The sequence below is a fragment of the Tenrec ecaudatus genome, chromosome 1, assembly GCF_050624435.1.
Source record: "Tenrec ecaudatus isolate mTenEca1 chromosome 1, mTenEca1.hap1, whole genome shotgun sequence".
In the NCBI taxonomy this organism is placed as follows: Eukaryota; Metazoa; Chordata; class Mammalia; order Afrosoricida; family Tenrecidae; genus Tenrec; species Tenrec ecaudatus.
Window position 1 is genome coordinate 95,631,428 of NC_134530.1, and position 24,574 is coordinate 95,656,001.

General features: G+C 46.0%; 1 protein-coding gene across 5 annotated transcripts in view; it reads right to left on the bottom strand.

The window, feature by feature from the left end:
• Positions 1-24,574, bottom strand: part of GNG12 (G protein subunit gamma 12) — a 176,298-nt gene that overhangs the window by 96,178 nt on the left and 55,546 nt on the right. For 4 of the 5 annotated variants that reach the window (XM_075557283.1, XM_075557282.1, XM_075557280.1 and 1 more), the window contains one exon: positions 8,087-8,140. The exons of the other annotated variant lie outside the window; for it this stretch is intronic. The gene's annotated coding sequence lies outside the window, so the exon portion shown is untranslated. The remainder of the gene's footprint in view (positions 1-8,086; positions 8,141-24,574) is intronic. 5 annotated transcript variants of the gene reach the window in all.

Consider the following 24,574-nt stretch of genomic DNA (forward strand, 5'->3'; position numbering starts at 1 on the left):
AAGCTGCCAGGGGGTCACTCACTAGCTCATGGCACCCCAGCACAGTGAAATGAAACCCTGCCCGGCGGGGTGCTGGTCTCATAATCAGCTGCCTCTCTGTTGTGAGCCGTAGGTGTCCCAAAGGGTTGACTTTCAGACATAGGTTGCCAGGCCTTTCTTACTGGTCTTAGTATGTAGGCCGCGCTGAAAGGTGTTCAGCATATCAGCAGCAGGCAGGTCTCCCTGATACAAGGGTGGAGGCTGCACTCGGGGCCATCTGCTGGGAACTCAAACCAGGTTTCCTTCATGGAAGGCAAGAATCCTCTCAACACCCAGTCTACAAGCCCCAGTAAGAGGTCCTGGTGGCACCATGGTTGCGAGTTGGGCTGCTAACAGCAAGGTCAGCAGTTAGACACTCCGTGGGAGAAAGATGCAGCTTTCAGTGTCTGGGAAGAGTTACCATCTCAGAAACTCACAGGTGGCAGGTCTACCCAGCCCGACAGCGTCACTGCGAGTTGGCATTGACTCGATGGCAGTGAATTTGACTTTTGTTTTATATGCTCAAGTGGGCAATTCTAATTTCCAAAATGATATCTCTCCCCCCCCCCCCTCTCTCTCTGTAGGATAATGGAGTTCAAACGATTTTTTAAAATTATCATAGCATTCCTAGAAATGTCAATGAGTCTGATCAAGTTTCCATTAGGAAACGGGGAAACGCACGCCACTGAATCATCTTTCAAGGAGTCAAGAATTTAGGCAAGTCGTACTGATGACTTACAAGTTCCGTTGTGCAATTTGCTGGTTACAGATAACCTTTGCTGGGCACTGACTATGTGCTAGGCTTGGGGCCAGCACCTTCAGACATTATGTCATTCAAATCCCGTAACCACTCCTTCCCAGCTCACACAAGGAATCTGTGGCTCAGCAAGGTTAGGCACGTCGCTTAGGTCACACAGGTAACTTGGCAAAGCAAATCCATCAGAGCCCAGACTCAGTCTCCACGTCTTTCTGACATCTAACCCTGAGCGCTTTTGGCTGGCTGAGGGCTTTGTCAGCAAGAGCATTACGACTGAAGACAAACAGGGACTTTGGGGTCTCCGGTAGAAAACCAAAGAGGAGCACTTGAAAAACCATGACCTGGATGGTTGTGGCAATCTCTTCCAACTCTGGGAGCCCATGATTTTGTCATCTGTGGGCAGACACGTGGGTCCACACAGCAGACCCTAGGGAGAAGCAAATCCCAGAGTCTCCGTCCCTGGGCTCCCAGACAGGGAGCTAGTTCCAGCAGGAGCGCTGCAACAGACCCGAGGGTCCCAGAAGCAGAGTTGCTGTGTGCAAACACTCAGGTCAGACAACACACACAAAGCTCTAAGCTTGGGACCTGGCGCCGGAGAGTGAGCATGAGGTGCATGCAACTAAGATGTGGGCAATTTTAAACGTGTACCTAAAACCCTCAACATATAATTTCAGGCGGCATGCTCAGCCACTGCCATCACTGTGTCTGTTCCACAGGGAGTTGTGTTTATTATGGAGGCTAAACTTTGCTAGCGGAGCGAAGGCCAGAAATGACTGCAGAAGACCGGGCCGGCCACGTCTAAAACGATGGGAGCAGGTGGACATCAAAGGCTCTTCGGTGGTGTGGGCCGTGCAGCTTGTGAGAAACACGCAGTCACCGTCTCTTCTCCCAGGACAGAAAGTGTGCACATGCTTAAGCCGACCAGAGGGAGAAGGCAAACAGGACACGCTCTGTACATGCATGCATCAAGATGTTAAAAAAGTCATTCTCTTTTATTTCCATTTTCTTCCGTGACCTTCTTGAAGTCTCCTCAAAGAGGTGTGGCAGAGGCTATTTCCACACATTTACTAATTTTCACATTCTGTTGAATCACCTTTCTTAGGAAGGGGTGGGAACACAGATCTCTTCCCGTCAGGTGGCCAGGCGGCTGCCTTCTAAATTTCTTGGCGCCGAGGAATGGGTGCTCCCAGCAGTGCATGTGTTTGTTGAAGCATCTTTGCTGGTATTCTGCCAGCTCTTTTCAAGTTTCATGAGCCCTCGACTGAGGTGCTCCAAGCCAATGGAGGGTGGTGTCTAGAAACCGTAGCATGCTCTGTCCTCCTCCCCTTTTCCTGGTCACACCCAGGAGCCACTGGTTTGCTTCTGGCTCTCGGAGACTAGGATGGTTGGGGATTATGGCCACCTGCTAAGGGTAAGTAGTGGAGCTCAACCTAGGAACTGAGTAGCGGCCTAATGACACTTCCTTGGTGTCTTACCGGTAATTCTTTTTGTATAAGAGAGAGAGACCAAGCAGGGCTGAATCCTCTTTGGCCCTTCACGTTTCTGCCAGAGCTGAACTTGCTTCTGGTTCCTCAATGTCCTGTCGCACTACCTGCTGACCTCAGGAGCGGCCAGAGGACTACTGACAGTGGATTCATTAGGCCGGCTTCAGACCTCTGTGATCATCCACCAGCCTATGCCTCCTGCTGTCTCCACATTGTCATCCTGCTTCCTGGTCATCAGCTTCCTCTAGTCAGGAGAAGCCTGACTTGAACGGAACTGAACCTACCTATTTCTTCAATAGTGTAAGCCGTTTCTTGGTATAAATATCGTTCTATATTAACATATCCAAGTGACTGGTTTTGCTTCTCATGAGAACCCAGCCTAACACAGAGATCCCATGTTGTTCAACAACTGAACTCCACAGGGTTTTCAATGGCCAGAATCAAAACCTCCCCTTGCCAGGAAATTCATTCCATGAGATTCTGGGCGGTCTCTCCTCCCCATTGGACACGTGAACCAGCTCTGGCCAAGCAGACATTTCTTGCTGTCTACTGTTTCTTTTGGCCCCGTTGATTCAGGGAAACAATCCAAATAGGGCCTATTAAGAGCCCTCTTCATATTTCTGCTAAAACTACAGTAAAAGAGGAATTCTCTTCTTTTTAAAATCATTTTCTTGGGGGCCCATTTTATTGGGGGTTCATACAACTCTTATCACAATCCATAAACACATCCATTGGCTCAAGCACATCTGTACATTTGTTGCCATCATCATTCTCAAAACATTTGCCTTCTACTTGAGCCCTTGGTATCAGCTCCTCATTTCTCCCCTCCCTCCCCCGACCCTTGTCCCTCACAAACCCTTGATAATTTATAAATTATTATTAATTTTTCATGTCTGTGCGGGTGGTGGGGAGCTGGAGCCGGGGGTTACGTCGATCACCATGGTGAGAGAGAGGCCGTGTATGCGAAGGGAGCTGTCAGAGAGAAAGCAGAGCCAGTATGTAGAACGAGCGAACGATAAAGGTTCTGTGATACTTTTGGAACTTCTGGATCCAGGTATGCCTGAAACCTGAACCACCATGAATGAATTTCACAGTTACATGAGTCAAGAACTAGTGTACGTTGGATTACTGTGAACCCAAACAATTTTAATTACTAAACAAAATGTCGAGGAAAATAAAGCTCCAAAGGAACGTTGTATTGGTGAGAAATCTTTGTGGGATTCTTCAACCCTCCCTGACAGTGGTTGTGATCGGAGTTGACTTTGTTTCATTCTATGAGCCCAGCTGGTGCCATGGTCATGAACTGAATTGCTAACCACAAAGTCAGCACTTTGAACCCACCAAGCCCATGAGGCTTTCTGCTCTCATAAAGATTTAAAGTGTCAGAAACTCAAGGGGACAGTTCTACCCTGTTCTACAGGGTTGCTCTGAGTCGGGTTGACTCGATAGCAGTGGGATCTTGGAAAACTGTAAAAACCCTAAGCTGAACATTGCTGCCGTACCACCCTCTGGCTAGGGATAGGTCATCCAACCAACTAGCTGCTACTCCTCCTTGCTGCAACACATATGCGGGTCACACTGTGCTAGTTAGATAATTGTCCATTTGAGAGGATTATGAGTGGAGGGGTGGAGTCTAGTCTGTCAATCGGATCATAGCCAATGAGGTTTCTGTGTGGGCATGGCCTTCTCCGGAGAATTCTGGGAAATCTGGCACTTCCTCCTTAGAGGTAGGAAAGATTCCCTGCTCACACCCTGGGAAACACAGTAGCTGATAAGACAGATGGACCCACCCTGATGCAGAGACCCCTGCCAGCGCTGAGATGTTTCCAAAGCCACTGGATCCAAAGACTGTCTACCCACTGACCTGTGATCTTCTACATTTGGTGTCATTGCATGTGGGTCTGAAGAAGATTTTATAGATTGGTATTGGACATATGGGCTAATATCAGATGTATGGATGTGATCTGGACTAGGCTGGGATGTTTTCTCCATGTTCAATTGATCTTGTATATAAATCTCTTTCTTGTACACATGTGTGTCCATGGATTTTTCTCTAGTCTACGCAGACTAACACAGACAAATATGTACAGTCTCTGCCTCCAAGTCCCCATGAGCCCCTCAAATTGCCCTGGCTCCCCTATAAAGAAGCTGGTCTCTGCAGTGTCAGACAGGAACTGCAGTCCTGAGGCTCAAAACAGAGGGAAAACATGCAAACTCCAAAAAGTTAGTGGCGAAATGAAACAAAAAGATAGGGAATTTCCCACACACGGTTTTTGACACCCCCTTGTGCACACGGAGCAAGGGGTGAGCATCAGCTAAGTCAAAGTGGACAGAAGGCCCAGGGGGAATCCTGTCGTCTCTGAAAGCCACTCCATGGAGCGAGTCCCCAGCGAGAGAGCTGAGAGAACATCATTCTCCAAGCACAGTCAGAAGCGGCCTGTTGTCTCTGCAGAACTGGGACGGCCAGCAGACTTCAACTCCTGTGCCACTCTGGACCCACAGCCATGTGCCCTAGCTCACAGGGCCGAGACAAGCTGTGAAGTCCATCAGGAGGTGTGGGCACTTCGTGGGTATAATGCACATGCCATTCCAGTTGAAGCACCCTTTGAGCTAGCTCATCCTGGAATTCAATCAGGCCCAGAGAGAAAGGACACTGGAAAGCTGGTCTTGGCCGGTGCACAGTTGTTACCTCATCTGCCTACACAGAGAATAGTCCTTATTATGCCATTTTTACATAGGGATATTATCTGCCACCTTACCTGGTGCCCTCCAGAGAAACGTGCCCAAGTCTCTAGGCAGGTTGGCCTTGCGTCTTCTGAGTAACGCCCATACTTCTCCCACTGGCCCGTGACCTCTGCTAACTGTGTGCTTTCCCGCTGCTGCCGACTGCTTGGAAGATCAGAGGTAAGGCTAGCAAATGGGACCTCTCAACCAGGCAAGGGTGGGGGTGGGGGCTAGTTCTAGGTCAGGTGAATAGACTAGGGAGTAGCAGGAAGTGAGCAAGAGGATGGAGCCACAAAAGTGGAGAAGCCACAGAGAGTCAAGGCCAGAGGGGCAGCGGCCTGGGGAGTTTCGGAGCCGCGGAGCAGCATGCTGGAAGGTGAACTGAGAGATGATGGATGGGCAGTGCTTTGTAGAATGTAGGGCTGCAGAGGGGACATCTGGCTTCCTTGAGACTCCTCAGGAGCCCGATGAAGTGCCTGAGGTCCCAGAGGGTTTGGATCCCCAGGCACTGCCAACCCGAATAGGGAGAATCGGAATCTGTGAGCTGCAAGTCTGATCTGGGTCCTCTCTCGCTCCGTGCTCTTTTTACGCCATCATCGCTGTTTCCACCTGACTCGAACACGAATCGCTGATGCTGCCAGGGCCACTGAGTAGGCTCCAACTCACAGCAACCTCATCTCCTGCCAGACAGAAGGAACTGCTGCCTGGCCCTTTACCAGCCTCCCAAGTGTTGTTACGCCTAGACTTTACAAGCGGCCACACACTCTAACCCACCCCTTTCTCTATGCCCTGGGCAATGTGATCTTGCAATTGTTCTCATCAGGCAGTGGAAGGACCGAGGCTGGCTGTGTATCAGTCGCTTTAGACACAGAATATGGTGGAAGGGATACCGGGTCCGTTCTGAGCCTAAGCGCCTGCGCTTTTCAGTACCCAGCCCAACTACCACCCCAAATGGGCACCCGAAGGCTTGCCTGCAGGATGGTGAGACACTCGGCTCAGCCCCAGAGGGTAGCCAGACAACCTCTCGACAGGCTGAGGCAGACACCATGAATGGGCCTGTTATAAAGGGGACACGTATATGATTTTAACAATCAGAAATATTATCTTCTCAATTGGCCCTGAGGCTAGAAGTCTGAAGTCAGCATGCCTTATCTGAGGGGAAGGTGCTCACTCTACCTCGGTAGGACCCCAAGGAAGGTCCTTGTCCGTACAGCTTGTTTCCTGATTCCATATAGCTTGGCATCCATCTTCCTCCATTCCTACTTGCTAGGTTGCATTTAATTTCTTTCATATCTAAGAAGAGATTGGCTTAAAATATACCCTACACTAATCCTGCCTCTTAAAGACATCTTTAAATTGTTGAAAGGCAAAGACGCTACTCTGAGGACAAAGGTGCGCCAGACCCAAACCCTGATTTTCTCCATTGCCTTGTATGCCGCTGGAAGCTGGACACTGAATAAAAAGGACTGAAGAGGAGTCGATGCATTTGAATCACTGTGCTGGCCAAGAATATTGCACAGTGCTGGCCAAGAATATTGCACAGTGCTGGCCAAGAATATTGCAAGTACTGCTAAAAGGAGAAACAAATCTAATCCTTAGAGGTAAGGATGGTGAGTTTTCATCTCATGTACTTCAGACACATTGTCAGGAGAGACCAGTCCCCAGAGAAGGACACCATGCTCGGTAAAGTTAGAGGGGCAGCAAAAAAGAGGACGGTCCCTGACCAGAGGGATGGACACAGTGGCTGCAACAGTGGGCTCAGACACGAAAAGCAGGGTGCCGGGCAGGGCAGTGTCTCGTTCTGTTGTGCACAGGGTCACTATGAGTCAGAACCAAAGCAACACCTGACAACACCACAACAATCCTGCCTCACTAACATAACACAGCATTCCTTTCCCAAAGGGATTATAGACACAGGCACCGAGGTTAGGATTGGGGGTAACTATTCAATCCACGGTAGTGTAGCCCTGTGGGCGCAGTGGTTATGAGTTGGGCTGCAGTCTTCAGGGTGGGCAGTTTGAATCCACCAGCAGCTCCCCGGGAGAAGACCTGGGCTTTCTACTGCTGTCAACAGTCAGTCTCGGAAACCCACACGGGACGCTGTGAGTCGGCATCGACGCAATGGCGGTGAGTCTGGTTTGGGTTTTATTGAACCCCTAAGAGGCCCCAGCTGAAACCAGAGGCGCATCCAAATCACCTTGGCCAGACCACCAGTTGATGAGTTACACGCCTTGGAATTTTGCACCATGAAAACACGAGGTTGTATTATTTATTACGCAGCAAGAGCTAACTGATACACATGAAAAATAACACTATCACCATGGGATCGGGGAACAAGGGCACATCAAGCCCCAGGAGCTTTCTCCTTCATAAAGTGCGCTCACTCTGCTCTTGCCTCTGGAGCAGGCATCCTCACACTTTTTAAACAGGGGTCAGTTCACTGTCCCTCAGACCCGTTGGAGGGCCGGACAATAGTTAAAAAAAAAAACTATGAGCAAATTCCTATGCACACTGCACATATCTTATTTTGAATAAAAAAACAAAACGGGGTCAAAATACCCGGCGGACCGGATAAATGTCCTTGGCAGGCCGCATGTGACCCGCGGGCCGTAGTTTGAGGACCCCTGTTTAAAGGAACTCTTAGATCACAACAACTGCAAGTTAGATGAGGGATGAGACAACAAATAGGGTGGACACTCTTCTTAATTTGGTGTAGCTCTGCCCAATTTTCATGTCAACACAGTGCAAGGGACTGGCTGAATTCTTCAGCTGCAGTAGCATTTTGCTGTTTGGATACTGCTTGAAATAAGCAGATTTCCAACAGGGGCCTAGAAATAGTTTTGTTACCAGGAAAAAAAAAGTTTCATTTGAATAGTATTTGGCTTGTAATCGTGGGCTTTTTTCTTGCCCATGTTCTTAGTGATGTGGTTTTTTTTTTAAGGCGTGGAAACTTCATAAATCACTTTGGAGAGAGGAAAAAGAGTGAATAAATAGACATCTAATCATAGTACTGGTCAGGGTACATCTAACTTGGAAGTATGAATATCATTTCAAACTAATGTCAAGTAGTCACTGGGTTTTTAAAAACTGGACGCAGACTTACCAGCAAGACTCTTGTGTGGTCCAAGGTTGTCAGGTTTTAAGTCGTGGAATGAATCTGAAACAGAATTAAACAAACAGTCCATCAGTAAATCACAGTTGAAAAGGGTGTGCTTTTAATCCCAAATGACTACCATAAGGCTGAGTGTTTATCTTTACAGTTACAAGACCAGCGCCGCCTATTCCGGCTCTGCGGGGAGAGTCTTTCTGCCTACATATTTCAGCTTCCTGAACGGAAAGCAATCTCTCATCGACTTCAGGAAGCGCTGAACGTGTGAGGCCAGTTTAACTATAAATGGTAGTATTTTTGGTTCAAATCCTTCCAAGTCAGGAGAAGCCTCCTTAGTTGCTGATTTTGCCTTGGCCCTTCCACCTGCTCTGCTAGCACTGGCCATGGCTTCCTCTGTGGAACCAATCGAAAAACTGGGCTCTGGAATGACAATGTTTAGGCACCTGGCCACTAACCAAAAGGTTGGTGGTTTGAACCATCAGATGCCCTGCAGTGGAAGAACAGACACAGCAATCTGCTCCCGCAAAGACTCTGAAAAACTCACTGCCATCAAGTTGATTCTGACTCACAGTGACTCTACAGAATAGATTAGAACTGACCTTGTGGTTTCTTACGTGTCTTTTTCCTGTGGAGTGGCTGGTGGGTTTGAGTCGCTGACCTTGCGGTTAGCAGTACCACTGTGACCCATGGGCCACTAGGGTTCCCTTCTGTAAAGATAATAGCCCGGGAAGTCCTATGGGGGCAGTTCTACTCTGTCAAATAGGTTGGCTAGAAGGGAGGGGGAGGGGTGCGCCAACTTTCCAATAGTGGCCATCAGATCATGTGACTGTTTGATTGGGAATGGTGAACCTAGGGAAGAGCTGCCCAACAGAAATGTACTAGCCATATACTGTGCTCTAAATTTTCTAGCAACAATACTAAAAGAATAAAAAAGATGCAATTAATCTTAATGTATTTAGTTTAACCTACTTTATCTAGAATATTATCATTTAAATGTGTAACCAATATAAAAATACTGGACACTCTACATCCATCTTTTCATACTAACGCTTCATAATCCACTACATCTCGATTCAGGCCTATCATATTTCAAGCACTTAGTAATCTATATTGAGCAGCAAGGATCTAGGAACTCTTTAACTTGGTTCTGAGGTACAACACGACACCATGGCAGGTCAAACACATGTGGAGAGTTCATTTAGGTCTATTTTTATACTTCGAGTAATTCATCATTACCCTATTTACTGATGTCATTTTGGTAGAAAAATACTAGAACTTTTTTTGTGTGAAGCCCATTGCATTGAAGTAAGCCCTACTCATGGGAGGAAGTCTAGCAGAGGGTGTCCAAGACAGGAAACATTTGTGGGGATGGGATAGCTCCATCTTCCTCCTGTAGAGTAGCTGGCATGTTTGAACTGCTGAACTTTCAGGTAGCAGCTGAATGCCTAACCCACCACTCCACCAGGGCTCCTGACTATCACAGCAGCTCTGACACAGCATGGACTGTACTAGGAGCTGTCCTCGTCCTCATCACGCTCCTAGGGTATCACCACTGAGCCTCACAGGAACTTCATGAGGCGAGTCCCCTCAGCCTCATTGCGTAAGGACCTTGAGGCACGGACAGGTTAAGGAATTTACTGAGTTGGACTGCTAATCTAAGTAGTCTGCGTCCTCATCCCATGCTCTTACAAAGTATACTCTTCAACTGTGCACATACAAGAGTTACCTTCAATGTTAACTATCACCCATCCAACGACCGAGTCTGTGGCCAGGACCTGTGATAGCGCAGTAGGTAACAGCAGTGACAGTAGATGGATGACAGCTCCACGGGATGTGGGATGGGAACATGCACACCCACAGCAGTCCCGGGGTCAGACTGCCGCCCTTTGGTCTAGTCTAGGGTTCTCAGAGGGATGACTGGCGGGGATGCAGGGAGAGGATGGCGTAGAATCTGTGGAAAATCCTACTGTTGAACTTTAGCTGAGGGACGGTTGCATAGCTTCCAGAGTCTCAGGAAGTTCTGTCCAATAGCCCTGAATCTGCTTTAGCTGGAGCAGAGGGTTAGTGAAGAACCACCAAGTAGGCAGAACCAAGTCAAGAAAACAATCCCTTCTGGAAGGAAGCACATTAGAAGGTCCTGGATAGAGAAAAGGAAAACGGGGAACAAAATGCAAAACCCGACAAGAGACCAGGCTTACTGGTTGGGCAGAGACTGGTGGAACCCTTGAGACCAAGGCCCTTAGTCACCGTTCAGGTCTGGACGGAACTCACAGCCCAGACCCCTCATCCCCATGACACAATTCTCAGCCGAACAATACACAGGCCTGTGAGGGGAGCAGGAAGACCATGGAGGTATGCACACCTGAGCATAGTCAACTAGTTGAAATCCAGCGGGAAGTACTGGCCCATGGACAAAGATCAGCACATTAGGCTGGGAGGAGGCCTGGAACCAGGAGACACAGCAGTAAGTGGGATAAGTGACGGTGTGTTGAGCAGAGGGCAATAAGGAGATGAAGCAAAATATGCCGAGAACTGTTGGATGTGAAACTGATGATCTGCCGTGAGAAAACCTTCATCAAATTCACAGCGATACATTTTACAAAGAATCCTTTTAGCTTATTAATTCATAGGCCCCAAAGAAATAGCTGTGAACTGTGAGGTCAGCAGTTCAAAACCCCCAGCAGCTACTCAGGAGATGAGGCTTTTACTCCCGTAAAGTTACAGTCTCTGAATCCCATAGCAGCAACCCTATAGGGTCGCTATGAGTCAGCATCCACTCAATAGCTGTGAGAGGAAAGAAATCACACCCAGGGAGTGGAATCAGATTCACAAACAAACTCCCTCCCAAACCACTGGGAGAGAGGTTGGTCAGGGACACTATTTGGAATCAAGAGACGGTGGGGTGAGGCCTCTGCTGCTCAGCATTCAGTGCTGTCTCTAGGTTTGCAGGTCAGGTGCAAGCCCTTCTATAACATTGGGCCTGTGCCCCTCTTCTGGGCCCTCTCCCACAGCCCAAGGACCTTCTCACTCCTCTGTGCCTTCGCTCATTCTGGTCCGTCTGCCAAACATGCCCATTCCCCACAGAGCCAGCCTGTCTTCAAGCTCCAGGTCAAAGATAAACACTTGTGAACCCCACTGGCTGGCGTTGGGACCTCTCTCAGAAGTTGTAGTGAAACTGTCTTCATTTAATTATTAGACCATTTCCCACCATGACCACCCAATCCGTACTACACATCCGGTGTGCCTGCTGCTGCTGCTGTATCACCACCACACACTCGGACTGCAGCCTGCGTGACGCTATTACTCTCCCTCCTGAGAACAAGAATGAAAGCCGACTTCTGTGCACATCTGTGTCAGATGAGTCCTGGGTGGAGCCAATGGCTTAAGGGCTGACACTTTCGAAGTTCAAACTCACCCAGAGGTTACAGCCCAAAGGTCACAGCCTAGAGGCCCAGGTGGGGTTGCCCAGAGTTGGAATGGACTCCCCGGCATCTAGCTACAACAAATGTGCCAGGCACTGTGCCCAGTGCTTTACGTGAGCTCTTAATCCTCTCGGCAATTCTATGATGAAGGAGTCCTGATGGCACAGTGGTTAAGGACTCCACCAATCATGGTAAGGTTGGCGGTTCAAACCCACCCAGCGGCTCTGGGTGAGAAAGGGTTGGCCATCTTTTTCCGTGAACATCACAGCCAAGGAACCCCTACGGCATCATTCCTGACAGAGAACCTGGTTGCTACGAGTCCAGAATGATTGATGGAACCTATGGTCAGTCTTCTCAGATCCCATTGGGCAGTTGAGCGGTGAAGTTGTGGTCTACGGTCACACTGCGTGCTAGTGCAGGGTAGGACTGTGAAGAGGCTAGCTGCAGAGCTGATTCGCTTACTCCAGACCTGCCTCCCATTAGGTCCCACTGCCCTCTGCTCTCCCTCCGGTGAACTGCTCTCTGCCGCTGCAGGCACCATCCCGCGTTCAACTTTTATCCACAGTCTTGCACCACTTCTCCTCGACTGTAGACTCCTTGAAGGTAAAGTATGTGTCTCACTCCCCTTTGTCTCCCTAGGACCGGGAATGGGGTAGGCCTATAGTAGCTGCTCAATAAAGGCGCGTAGGCGAACACACTAGAACAGCCTGCAAGAATCAGGTCAGCCAGAGAGATGGCGATACACTCAAGCCTAATCAAAGCCCATTAGGAAACCAGTCTCGGAGGCGTATCTCCATCATTAAAATCCATCCTGTGCCATCAGGATGGTCCCTTCCTGGGTCTGTTCAGTATCAGAGGAGCAGAAATAATGCAGCGCGGGGCAACCTTGACCATGCAGCCAACACGTGTGTCAGCTTCAATTCACATTGCCCAGGCACCTGAGCAGTAGCACGCCCTGCAAAGGCTTGGCTGGCCCTTATAAAGGAATGACTGGAGGGGACGGGGGGCAAGTTTCCCACTTCAAAAAACACAACATTCAAGAAAAAGAATGCGACATTTCCTAAAATGTTCTCGATTTTAAAGAGCATTTTATACAGGCAAACTTCAAATAATAATTAGTAAATTTCACAAGAGCTCCATCCCTTATTAACAACCGAATTTTAAATCTATATTTTGATTCTTGCTGTATCTCATCTGCCACTTGCAGTTAAAAGTGGTTATCTCTTTGCACAGTAAACATGCATGTCATTACTATGGAGAGCTTTACTGAGGAGAAACTAATGGTGATACTGGGGATGGAAGGGCCCTGGCATGGAATGACAGCAAATAAATGCGGATACGACCGTGGCTTTAACAAGTCACTGGGGCGCTTGCCTAGGGAAGGCATGCAGGAGACAGAGCAGACAGACTGTGGCCCAGTGTGAGGCTGGCGCAGTTATTCGGGTGCAACACAAGGGCCCCTGACCTGGGGCGGAGAAGCACGGGTGCGGACTAATGGACCTGTAGTCGGGGCTTCCCTGCCAGGGACTTGCAGCAAGTCACGTAACTTCTGTGCCTCAACTGCCCTACCTACAAAATGGGAAACCAGCTGGACACAGTAATCATTACGTTGGAGAACCTGTCCAGCTCTGGACACATCCATGTTCTCTAGTTAGGCCTATTATGTTTCCCTTGCAAATTCTGAAATGCTATCCCAAATGGCAAAGAGATGTAAAAGGGCCCGGGATGATGCAAAGCCCTCTACTGTTAGGATGAAAGGTGTGTGCTCCGTAAAAGTGAGTCGAAGTATCCTGGGCCTTCAATCCATCAGAGATGTCTATTACAGCTAGACCAGAAATTGTTTTCAAAGCTATATATTTAAATTTTTTTTTTACAAAACAACATTATCACCTTCAAAGCACTCTCCATTACACTTAACTCATTTGTCAAATCTGTGATTCCATTCTTGAAAACAGTTGTCTGTCTGTCTGGATGTTTGACAGCACCTCCCTCCCTTTTTTCCTTCACCTCTTCTACATAAGTCAAATCACTGTCCCTTCATGTCCCTCTGCATTAGAGGACATAAAAAGCCACACAGAGCAAGGTCAGGTGAGTAAGGTGCGTGGGACGGGAGGTGTGCTGTTTTATGCCCCAAACTGGTGCACTGAGATGGATGCGAGAGCAGGTACATGGCCGTGGAGGCATAACCAGTCCCGTCTGCCACAAATCAGCCTTTTTTTGGTCTCACACTGTTTACGCAATCTTTTCAGAACCTCTAAATAGAAAGCTTGATTAACAGTCTGATCTGGTGGAATGAACTCCAAATGCACAATCCCCTCACATCAAAAAAAACAAATGAGCATTGTCTTGATCTTTGCTCTCACTTGACAAGCTTTTGGGTGAGGACGTCGTCTTCCACTGGCTTGAATGATGTTTACTTTCAGGGTCAGGAGAATAGGGCCATGTCTCACCAGTTGTGACCTTGGGGGAAAAAAGTCGGGTTCACTTTGGAGCTGTTCTTTCAAACACGGCACATTTCCACTGGATGCTCTTTTTGCTGGTCAGTCAGAATCGGAGGCACAAATTTTGCAGTGAACCTTCTCGTTCCCAAATCTTCCATTACAATTTGGTGAACCGAGCACCAAGATAATCCAGACAACGTCCCCATCTCTCCAATGGCCCGTTGTCCATCTGCGAGCACAAGTGTAGGCATTTTGTCGACACATTTGTCTGTTCGGGAAGTTGATGGCCGTCCAGACCAAGGTTTGTCATCAATCGACATTTCACCTTTTTGGAGACGGGAAACCCACTTGTACACTTGAGTTTTTCCCATAGTGCTGTCTTCATTGCCTGTGCTCAACATCACAAGGTTCTGTGGCATTTTCCCTGGGCAGGAAACAAATTTCTCAGCCACATGCTACTCCCTTAAATTGGCCATCACAAAAAGCGAGGTTTGAGTGAAACTGCTTTTAAGAAAAGATTCACTGTGACCAGAGAGAACCTTCCCAGGAGACACCACTGGTATACCAACTCAGAGTGAGTTGCTTGATGCTCGCCTAGCAGCAACAGTGCTAGGGGGAGGGAATATCCCTTCATATATAGTATTCTGATTTCATAAATCCATATTATATTTAGTATGTGTTTTAAAGTCATACTATGCTATACTGACTTTATAAAGTAATACTATAAAGTAAAAAAAGTCATGTTTTTGAGTGTCAAAGGTTAAAGAAGGTTGGAACCAAACTGATTTGTGCAGCATTTTGCAAGGGCTTCTGTCCCAGAAAAGGGGGCACCCCAAATGCAGCATCCCAACATCTCTAAGTTTTGAGACAGGCTCATGGTCTGAAGAGTTTATCTAGTTTGGTCAATAGGAGAAATTCTTTGACCTGTTCTTTGCCCTTAATATGCCCAGAATGCCGAAGGGCTTAAAACTACTTGTTAATTGAGGAGCTGGTGCTGTATGTATTATAAACTACTATCTTCTGATAATGCCAAAGTTGGTGTGGAATTTTAAAAATGCCCACATTTTTCTACTTTACCAAACTTTAAGAGTCAAAAGTCAGCACCAAGAAGAAACAGATTTTATATCCAACATTAATTTTTCCTTATAGAAGTCTTTTATTTCTCTGGTTAGGTTTATTCCTACTGCCATCATCTTTTATGTGGCTAGTATAAATGGTATTGCTTTCATTTCTTTTATCCAGGGCTCTCTTCAATAATATACAGAAATCCTACTGACGTCCTTGTGTTAATCCTGTTTCCTGTCACGCTGCCCAGTCTTCCCAATGTGCTCAAACATTTCGTCGTCGTCGTTGTGTCTTTTAGGTTTTCTCGTATACAGAAATCATGTCCTCTGCAAACAGCTTCACTTCTTCTTGGCCCAGGAGGATTTCTTAGATTACTTTTTGTTCTTTACAGGTTCTGGCTAGGTCTTCCAGCAAATGCTGTAAGAGTAGTGATAAGGTACATCCTTGTCTGGTTCCCATTCACCGAGGGGAATGCCTCTCAGTTTTCCACCCTTAAAAGTAAAATGCCTAAGGTTTTTCACATATGGTCTATGCTGGTTTGAGAAATTTCACTCAATTCCTATTTTGTTGGGTGTTTTACCAGCAATCGGTGTTAGGTGCTGTTAAATGCCTTTTCTGCTTCGAGTGATGTGATCGTGAGGTTTTTCTTTTACGTGGTAGATTACTTACTTTTTTTCTAATGTTGAACTACCCTTGCATACTTGGTATGCGTTCCACTTAATTAAAAAAAATAAATTGTTGGATTCTCTTGGCCAGGAGTTTGTTGAGAATTTATGTCACATTTATAAAAGATATTAGTCTCTAGTTTCCTTAGTGGTGTTTTTGTCTGATTTTGGTTTCACGGTTTATGTTTACTTCATCAAATGAGCTCAGGAGGTCACTGTCCTTTCTAGAACATAGGTGTAGGGAGAGTGCGTGCATTTGATTTTTACCCTCATTCTTTCTCTTGTTAATTTCTACTTTTATAAAGTTGTGCTCTGAGAAAATGGAATGCAGAATCTGAATACTTTTTTATTTTCTTAAGGCTTATTTTCTGGTCTCCCACGTAGTCTAATCTAGAGGATGGTTCATATATACGCATTGGAAAATTAAGTTATTATGGTGCAGGGCTCTGTGTATGACTAGGAGGAGGAGGTTAATTGTTATTTCATTCTATGTCCTTATTAAATTTCTTTCCGGATGCTCTGCCTTTTCTCAAGAATGATACATTGGGACTCCAACTTATTGATTGCTGAATTGAATGTTCCTCTCTTCAACTCTGTAAGAGTTTTATTAATGTATTTTGAGAATCTTTCATTGGGTGTCCATGTTTATTATGGCTAGATCACCTTCTCTAGTGTACCTTTAATCGTTATATAATGTCCTTTTTCTTTCATAGTATAGCCACTCCTGGTTTGTTGGTGATGGTGTCATTAATTGGGAATTTCCCCCTATCCATTGATAGTCTATTTTTATTACTGTGTCTAGAGTGTGCTTCTTGTAGGTACTGATGGGTCTTGTTATCCAGTCTGCTACTGTCTGTCTCTTGACTGGTGAACTTAATCCAGTAGTGCCATGTTTTGTACATTTTATGTACATTTTAATTTATGTAGAACTTTATTGATCCATGTAGTGCCATTATTGATATGTTTGCATTTGTTGCTGTCATACTGCTGTGTTTTTGTTTGCTTGCTGTAGTCTTCAGGCTTCCTGTATTTCTGTGTTGCTCTGAGTACTATTTCCAGAGAGCTGATCCCGGGTAGTGCTGTCTTCTATGGTTTGTCTTCTCAGGTTTATCTGGTGTTTTAGACTCTCTGTGGAAAGAGTTTCCTCCTTTTGTTCTTTTGTAATGTTGGTCGTTTTCACAAATACCTTTAATTTCTCCTTCTCTGGACATAGTTGATTCATCTCTCATATTGGAGGGATAGTGTTGCTGAATATAAGATTCTTGGCCAGAAATTCTTTTCTTTCAGGATTTTATGTGTGTCACTCTATTGTCTTCTTGCCTGTATGGCTTCTGCAGAACTCTGCACTTCTGATTGGCTTTCCTTTGTTGGGGACTGCTTTTTCTGATTGGCTTTCCTTTGTTGGGGACTGCTTTTTCTGATTGGCTTTCCTTTGTTGGGGACTGCTTTTTCCCTAGCTGATCTTAAATTTCTCTCCTTGTCCTTGATGCTGAAGACCTTGACTCTATGCCCTAATGTTTTTCGTGGTTGTTTTAATTATAACCTGTTTGAGGTTCTCGCACAGTGATTATCTCTTCCTTTACAATGTTAGGGAAGTTTAGATTTCTTATATGACATTTTATGCAGCTTTCTTGGGGGGGTCTCTGTGCACTGGACTCCGAATGAGACACAGACTGCTCTCGTGAGAGCCTCACATTTTCTTACCCTTTCTTCAGATTTCTTTGCTCCTTTTGATTACTTCCCTCATCAGTTGTAGTTGAGGAAATTGCCTTCAAGCTTACAAACTCATTTTCTACTTCTTCAATTTCACTATTCTGCTCACTTGCTGTGTTGTCTAATTCTAGTATCTTTTATCTTCTGGAATTCTATTTGGTGTATGGTTTCTGGTTTTTCTACTCGTTCTCTCAAACATTGCTTCCATCTGTTGAAAGTACCTGAACATAATTTTTCTGAATTCAAATTCTGAAAGTTCTGGGACCTATTTTTCAGCTTCTTCCTTTGGATAGAGGTGCTTTTTCAGGTGTTGTTAATGCCTCTTTCTTTCCTCCCTTCTTTGTGCATGTGTGCTGCAGTGGACTGCTGCCTCCATGGCATCACGGTGCAGCTGTTTAGGCTGGGAGGGCTTCCAGGTCATGTAGGGGTATTTAGCTCTCTCAGGCGGTTCTGTAAATGCCTAATAGAGACCACAAAACACGAGTGCTGAGAAGGGAGGAAGAAGAGCAAAGAGAAAAGAAGTGGAGGGAGGGGAAGAAGGTCACTTGAAACAGAGGAAGAAAAAAGAAAAATGGGAGTTATCGGACAAAGGGGCCAGGGGCTGTTATTAAAAGGAAAAGAGGAGGGACAGTGGGAGGGATTGGAGGGGCCGTTTCCGTGAATTCTCTCCTCGGCCAGCAGCTCTGAGGCTGCGGTAAATGAGAACAGGGCAAGTTGCAGCGGTAGCTCCACTCCTGGGCTGCGGCAAGGTGGTCGTGTGCGCCTCAAACCTCGTAAAACAGAGGGGGGTGAGGAGGAGAAGGACCTTCGGTGAGACAGGTTAGCACAGCAGCTGCAACAATGAGCTCAGACTGTTTGAGGAAGCTGCGGGGCCAGGTAATGTTTCGTTCTGTTGGACATAGGATTGCTATGTGTCAGAGATGTCTCAATGACACTCAGACATAGTTTACTCGCTGTTTGGTAGTAAACCTGGTATTCACGTTCAAGCTGGACAGATCCAGGCTTGAATGTTGGCTTGCAACCAGCAAACTGCAAGGCCTTTGACAATTTACCATAAATGGGACTCATAATACCTTGTGCACCTTGTCAGTGTGAGGACAATATGGGGCAATGTTAGCACAGGAAAGATTCCATACAGGGCGGTTGTTTCTTTATTAAATTCATTGTAAGTTTTAAATACTTGTGTATACTATGTGTGTTCATAATGACCCCTTTAAAGGACACAGCAAGCCCTCCATGTTGAAATGCTACCATATGTTAAATAACTGCCCATATTTTGTATCTTTAAGTTATTTCCAGTTTTCGCTATTCTAAACATCAGTAGATTAGACATCTGAATTCCATAGCTTTCCCATTTTTAAAAACTTGTTTTCCTAGCATCATTAAATCCCGTGTGCTAAAACTACTAGGTGTTATTGTTGTTGCTAGTTTGCTTTTTAAAAGAGCTTTTCAGTGTCATTACAACAAAATAATGAACAATTTCCAAGACTGACATTTTATACATAAAATTATATTTGCTGTCTAAAATATAATTGTCTTACTTTTTATTTGTAAGCTTATGATTGAGTGAAGATGAACATTTTACCATGTTTGCTTATTAATGGCTTATCAGTTTGGAAAACAATAAGTTTATATTATTTGTTCATGCCGTAGTAGAGCTTTGATATTTTTTTCTTCTGAATTTGTATGACTCCTTTAAAGTTCATGACAATAAAAAGTTGATGTTATATAACACAAGATAAAGAAGCCAATTATTAAATGGGAAAATAGCTTGAATAGACATTACAGCACAGAGGACATTGAAATGCCCACCAAACTCATGAAAAGATGCTCACTGTCATTGGCCATCAGAGAGATGCAAGTCAAAAATAAAGTGAGTTTCCTATTATATTCTCAGGAGGATGGTTAAGGTTAAAAGCAGAAAATAACAAGTGTTAGTGAGGACGTGTAGAAACGAAGTGTTCCGATGCACTGCAATGCAAAATGGTACAGCAACTCTGGAAAAGGGTGCTGTGTTTCCTCCAAAAATAATAAAATAAAACGAAACTAAAACCAGAACTAGCATCTGTCCCGGCAATTCCACTTCTGCACACACAAGGCGTGAGTGAACGCAGACTCCGAGACTTGTACATCAGTGTCTTTTGCAGCTCTGTGCACAAAAACCCAAAGCTGGAAATGACCCAAACGCCCATCAGCACATGAATGAATATATACAATTGAAATTGCAGGCAGGTAAAATTTTGCTGAAGATCATCCAGTACCGGTGGCAGGAGAACACTGACAATGGAGCTGCCAGAGGTGCAGGCTGGATTCAGAGGGGGATGTTGGATAAGTGATACTGCTGATGACAGATGGATCTTGACTCAAAGCAGAGAGTATTAGAAAGATGTTTACTTGTGCGTTTTTCACTGTAAGGCATTCCACTGTGTGGATCATAACAAACTATGGATAGACTTAGATTTGAAAAAACGGGAATTCCTGAACACTTCATTGTGGTCATATGGAACTTGCACACGGATGACGAGGCAGCTGTGTAAATGAACAAGAGAATACTGCATGGTACAAAATCAGAAAAGGTGTGCGCCTGGGTTGTATTCTCTCACCATACTTCTTCATTCTGTATGCTGAGCAAATCATCCCTGGATTGATTAGATGAAGAAGAATTCAGCATCCGGATTGGAGGGAGGCTTATTAACCCGCAGTCTGCAGGTGACACAACCTTGCTTGCTCAAAGCGAGGAGGACATCAAGTTCAGTCAGCACAATATAAAGCACGAAGACAATGTTCTACATCCTACTTGGCAACATGTTTGCCTGTGATTACTATTCAAAGTTCCTCTCACCCATCTTTTGTTTGATCCCCGGCAGAGCCCTGAAGGCCGAGAGCTTCCATGGCCCAGCAGAGAAAACGAGACACCGAGAGGCCGGGCCAGTGCTAGTGGGTCACTGCACCCGCGAGCTGGCCCTGTGTCCTCCTCCTCCCGGCTCTTTCTCACAGTGAAAGGAAGCTTGTGAGGTAAAACAAAGTGATGCATTTTATACAAAATAGGTTATGAAGCACCAGCTCCCTGTCATTTCCTATTAGAATACCTTCATCTGCAACACTAAAGAACAGGACCTAATGTACCAGACATTCTGAATAAACGTACTACTTTACAGACTCCATCAAAACCGTGGCTTACATAATGGACTGACTTTATTTTACAGAGTTAAAATAATTTCAATAACTTAGTACAAAACTACGTTTCGCTTTTACTTTTGTTCCAAGCATTCTCTCCCCCTTCAGCTCAATGTAACCACTACTCCCTTTAAATTTCTAGCACCTTTCCACCTTCCCCCATCTGCGAGTTTGTCCCGCTGCTGGTTCGCAGCCAGTTGAATGCTCTGCTACTTGGAGCTTCTCCGTCGGCTCTTTCACCTCATCTGTGCTTGGACAGTGCGTGCTGATTGGATGGAAGTTCCCCGGACACTCCACAACGTCTATACCATTTGTTTCTGACACCGGTTGCCATACCCCAAATGTCACTTTCCCCTCTTCCTCCCTGGGGTTCTCAGTTTCCACTTCCCGTCCTGCCCTGCCTTTTCCTGCCTTCGGAACTCCCTTCTGGGGAACATGGCGCCCTTTTGGTCTCACACTGGAGCACCTTCCCCACGTGTGTTACTGTGCCCCTTACATGCCTTTCCATTGTTTGAACATAACCTGTGTTTCTGATATCACAGAAGGGTCAGCCATGGTGGACAAGACTCCATGTGGCGCTTCCAGACAAAGAGAGACTAGAAAGAAGGGTCTGGCAATCTATCCCTGTGAATCAATTGGTGCAATGTTAATGGACATCAGCATATGGTCTGAGGTGGTGCTCACCAATGAGCCGCCTACCTTGGAAGGCATGATGCAGGAGGTACAACAATGGACCAAGCATACCCATGACCACGAAGAGGGAGCTGGCAAGATTTTGCTCTGTTATACACAAGGTCGCCACGAGACAGAGCTGGCTCGATGGCAGGCAACATCACGACCACCACCGTTCACCACAGGCTTTCCAGGACAGGCACCGCCTCTTCCACGAGTGGTTAAGCTCCCGGGGGTCTCGATCTTATTTGTGTTTCTAGCTCCCACAGGGTCTAGCACTGTCTCTGCATATAGCGGGGCCCTCTTCAGTGCTGCCCAGAGAGACAGGGTAGAATTTGTCAGAGCTAACAGACGAGAACAAAAATATTTCAGTTTGTTAGAAAGAGAAGGAATGGAAACAGAAAACACAGGGAGGGAGGGGGATAAATAACGGTACATTGAAGGGACGGCAAGTTGAAACAAAATGTGTATGAATTGCTGAATGCAAACCCAATGGACTGCGTTGTAAACCTTCACCCAATTCACAATACAGGGTTAAAAGAATGTTTTAGTCTGGTTAAAGTTAGAGGATAAAGGTGGCATTCATGGTGTGGGTTTTTTGGGGGGTTTTCTTTTTTGCGTCCTACGCATTGGCAGGGCAAGTGTATCCTACATTTAGACTAGAAAGCTACATTACCTGCATACTAAACCACCTTGAAAAGAAGGTCTACAAATACTTCCGTCACTAAATCTGTATAGTTTTGTAGACATAGGTGTACTTTCGTTAGCAAAGCAAACTCTGATAGAACTCATTTCTAGCAAATAACAGTGCTGTGTACATTCATGCACATACATACACATGCACACAAGCACAGAAGCTCTGGTGCAGCATCTGCGAGAACCTCAAGAGAAAAATATGGAACATCTGTTTCCTAATATCACAAAATTCACAGGAAGTGTTTAGTGTTAACTAGGGAGAAAGAAAAACAAAATTCTGGATCAATTTTCTAAATAAAAATATCCAAATTTTACCATTTATTGCAGCATCATCTGTGAGTCACAGATCTTCAGAAGGAAAGGTTTTTTCCCCACATTTTATTAAAGTGGGTCATAGTAGAAATATTTTTGTTCCATGTGTATACAAACAGCGTTAAATTGTATGTCCCCGTGCTGTATAGCTTATTCTGTTTCCCCATCTCTCACTGGCAGTTTGCTTGCGGATTCTGTGTATACTTTCATACCATACGCAGCGCCTTACATGGCAAACTGAGGCCCTCTTACCTTCATGGCGGTCCCTAAACGGAGAGACATGGTCCTTTTCCAAAAGATCTATGATACCATTTGTTCTCAAGGAGAACTGGAAGGGCAGGGTCCTATGCGGGCCACATCAAAGCCAAAACAAACCGTGGATGAAGGCAGCTTGTTCCTTGGTAGTTGGTGCTCCCATCCTATTCCTTTCATGCGTCCCCGCCCCTACTGTGTAGGAGACGTGAGGAGTCCAGCAGAGACCACACGCAGCCCCTCTCTCCCGGGTGCACACTGTGAGCCGGACAGACAATTCCCCAGGCGATGCCAGCTCCGGGGGCCTGTCTCCTAAGCACTGCAATACCCGGGATGCTAGAATCCTGAGGAGGAAGGGCTAGGCTAGCAGGGTGCTCACAGAAGGCTTCCAGGAGGGTGTGGCGTCTGAGATGAAGCGTGAGGATGTGCCAGTTAACTAGAAGACAGGAGGAGGAAGGCGAGGTCCAGGCAGGAGGAACAGGGGCCGCACAGGCCTGAGGGGAAGGGAGGACACACGCACGCGCCGAGGGCTGCAGAGTTCCGCGAGTGGGCAAAAAGAATCCCAGGTCCGAGAGAAGCCTTACTACCCTGGAAATGGCAGTGGGGCAAAATCCACACGGAGAACTACGAGTTCAGGGGAAATGCCCCAGGACGAGGATGGCTAACGTCACAAAGATCTACCATCAGAAAGAGCTGCCACTGGCTGATGCAAAGATGGCTGGCCGAAGGGGAGACAGACTGCCCCATGGGTACAATTCCATCCGAGCACGCCAGTCCCCAACCCCAAGGAAAAAATAACAGTCAGTGGAATAGTGAGCAAGTAGGCGACCCTGGGTGCTCAGCTGCTAAAGGGAAGGTTGAAAGTTCAAGTCCACCCATAAGGACCTTGGGGAAAAAAATAATAACAACCTACTTACAAAACATTGGCCCTTTAAATCTCGACCAGTTCTACCCTGTTCTCTTCTGACACACCTGGAGTCACCATGAGTTGGAGTCGCTGTGTCAGCAATCAGGGGACCAAAACCTGCAACCACCACCATTGAATGAATGTTTACCGTGCACCAGGACCCTTTATCCTTACCTTAACCCAATGAGGAAGATAGAGTGCCTCCCGTTTACAGGTAAGGTAATACTCCTTTCTGTCCATTGTTCGCCTTCTGACTAGAGAACTAAACTGATCTCATTTGCTTGGGACTGTTGGGTGTCAGCAATGAAGTCCCAAGAATCCCTTCATCACCAGAGAAAGCTGGGGTTCAGTATAGGATCTACCCCCAAGAAGTGCTGCTGGACTCTTTGAGCAATGGAACCTCTGACCTATCTTAGAGCCTTTTCTGGCAATTTTCTATCATTTTCCATAATTAATACTGAGTGTTAACTATAAAACAAAAACACTAGCTGAGGGCTCGGTGATTGCTATCTGTCTGCCACGCTGAAAGGAACGAGTCATTTACTTAGTACTACAGAAAAGAGCAATAAGCCAGAACACTGGTCTAAATTTGAATTTTTGTTGTTGTCGACTAAAATTTCAGGCCAAATATCTTTTGACTTTAAATTTTGATATTTAAGTCTCTCCAAAATAAGCTTATCTACTTAGGAACACAGAGCCACGGACACACTCTCATACGCATCTTTGCTAACTAGTGTCTTGCCTCATCACATCGTTCTCACTGGTCACTGATAAAGACAAGTAGAAGAAGTGAGATGTAGTGCCCAGCTAACCTGGGCGCCAGCTTTTGCTACAGGACTAGAGGTCACAGCAGATGGATCCATGAACAGCTGTTTATATACTGCATGCCTGATAAAAGGCAGCAGAGCCTCTTCTTCCTTAACACAGGGGAGATGACTACAACAGCCAGGGCATCTTTTAGTCAGAAGATGCAGAAAGACTTCAAAGTCATAAGTGCCAAAGGCTCCCTGTTACGTCCTAAGTCAGAAGGCATCCCCACAGGAAGCTAACATTATCCAGTCTCAATGCTCCTTTGTTTCCCTCTTGATGTAGGACTGGATGAAGATATGGGTCTCAGAATCTAGCTTTCAAACTATACAATGATCTACAATACATGTTTT